Source organism: Octopus bimaculoides, chromosome 19 (genome assembly GCF_001194135.2).
Source record: "Octopus bimaculoides isolate UCB-OBI-ISO-001 chromosome 19, ASM119413v2, whole genome shotgun sequence".
Lineage (NCBI taxonomy): Eukaryota > Metazoa > Mollusca > Cephalopoda > Octopoda > Octopodidae > Octopus > Octopus bimaculoides.
This window is the reverse complement of record NC_068999.1, coordinates 45348372-45350871: the sequence shown is the minus strand read 5'-3', so window position 1 is coordinate 45350871 and position 2500 is coordinate 45348372. Positions and strand designations below refer to the sequence as shown.

Sequence of the window (2500 nt, the reverse complement as noted above, 5' to 3'; positions counted from 1 at the left end):
ATGATATTAATGGTTATCCTAATGCAGTGAGTCAGCAGAATTGTTATCACATCAAGCAAAAATGCCTACCGGTAGAATTACATTCTAAGTTCAGATTCTGCCAATCTCAGACTGAGGAAATCAGAAAGTCCACAGTGGTGCTCCAGCATGACTGCAGACACATGTCTGAAATGAGTAAAAGAGTATATATATATATACACACATACACATATACATATTCATATACGGAAGCCAGTTAGGTGGCACTGGCATCCGAGCGTGGTCAATGCCAGTGTCCTCTGACTTGTTTCCGTGACAGTGGCACATAAAAAGCACTCACTACACTCTCAGAGTGGTTGGCATTAGGAAGGGCATCCAGCTGTAGAAACGTTGCCAGATCAGTTTGGAGCCTGGTGCAGCCCAGTGGCTTGCCAGACCGCAGTCAAACCATCCAACCCATGCCAACATGGAAAGCAGACATTAAACAATGATGTTGATATATATACATCTATATGTACACACACACACACACACACACACACACACACATATGTACATATTTGTGTATATTAACCTAATCAATAAATTCAAGGCCACACAATTCAAAGCAAGTGTATCGATGTGTGTGTGTGTGTGTGTATGTATGTATACACAGACACACACACACACACACATTCTCATATATACACACCTGCACATGTTTACAAAGGCACAGACTGTATCCATCTCATGTCATTCAAAACCACAAAGCGTATAGACAACCATCGTCAGATAAATAACGACGTACTGTATAAACAAACGAAGTGAAATTGAATTTATTGAGCGAGGTACCTTTTGCAAAATCACCTGACGAGACACATCTGCACTAAACAATGCACCGTAACCAGTTGTGTTCTACTTCAGGTGCGTGGGATCAATGCAAGATGGGTCAAAGCACATCTGCACCTAAACACAGCCATTCCTGCACCTCCATACTATCACACTCATTTCTTTTCATTGAGATATTATTGACTCACCAAACATATTTGAGGCCAGTTACTTTTTTTCTTTCTTGCCTTTTAACCCTCCAACGTGGAGTATAGGCCACTTATAATTGATTTCCATGTCGCATAATTTTTTGCTTCTGTACTTATACTCTGCCATGAATGTCCCCCTTTCTCTAGTTCCTTTTGTGTTGATTTACGCCACGAGTTCTTAGGCCTACCCCTCTTTCTATATCCATCTGGATTCCACTGTAAAGCACTTTTCGCTATATTTGGTGTGTCCTTTTTAATTGTGCTACAAATCCACTTCCACTTTTTCTTAAATATTTGCTCCCTAATCGAAACTTGATTCCTTCTTTGCCATAGCTCCACATTGCTTATGTGTTCGGGTCATCTAATTTTAAGAATACTACGCAAGCACCTGTTGATGAATGATTGTATTTGCTTGTTTGACTTAACTTTTGTTCACCATGTCTCAGCCCCATACAATAACACCGCTTTTACGTTAGTGTTAAAAATTCTTATTTTGTTCTTTATTGAAATTACACCAAATAGAAATCAGTTGATCATCATTAACAATATGAGTATGCTCATTTAGAAATTCAACCATAAGAAACAAATTAGTTTTTCAATAATGCTGGTTATTGTAAAGTCAGAAAGTTAAATGCAGTTTTATTGTATGTAAAACAACAAAGAAATTGTTTTCCTGTCTTAGTAACGTGACTGTAATTGTATGAATTGTTTGTTTAACCATTAAGACTTAAGTTTCCAATTTCTTCTGTCATAGCAACAAGTCAAGCGGCTGTAATAAAAGTATTTACTCCTTGTAATGACCAGAGAATATTGATCAGTCATTGTTATCTAGCTGTAGTATATAACACGAAGGTAGCTCAATCAACATTGACAAACTGTTAATGAGCAAACAATTAATAGATTAATAGCTGAAATTCTAACGCTTGCTTCACAATCTGTCAATGATCAAGACCAAAAGATTTATTTCACAAATTTGATGCATACGATTGAGGCATGATTTAAATAAAATTTAAAAAATAGCATAGCATGTGTGGAGGGTAAGTGGTTAGTTTACTTAGCTCATGGTTGTAAAGTCGTGAGTTCAATACCTGGCAGTGTGTTGTGCCCTTGGGCAAGACACTTCGTTTCATGTTACTCCTCCAGTCCACTCAGCAGACAAAAATGCATTGTACCTGTAATTCAAAAGGGCCAGCCTTGACACACTCTGCATCACATTCAATCTTCCTGAGAACTACAATAAGGGTACACATGTCTGTGGAGTGCTCAGCCCCTTGCACGTAAATTTTATGAGCAGGCTGTTCCACTGTGGAACAGTAAGTATACATTGAGTATGATATACAGATTCTTTTACTTTTTTATTCTTTTACTTGTTTCAGTCATTTGACTGCGGCCATGCTGGAGCACTGCCTTAAAGGGTTTTAGTCAAAGAAATCAACTCCAGGACTTATTCTTTGTAAGCCTAGTATTTATTCTATTGGTCTCTTTTGCCGAACTGCTAAGTTACC

General features: G+C 38.0%; 1 protein-coding gene across 1 annotated transcript in view; it reads left to right on the top strand.

Moving 5' to 3' along the window:
* Positions 1-2500, top strand: part of LOC106882958 (uro-adherence factor A) — a 62389-nt gene that overhangs the window by 54763 nt on the left and 5126 nt on the right. The window lies entirely within an intron of this gene.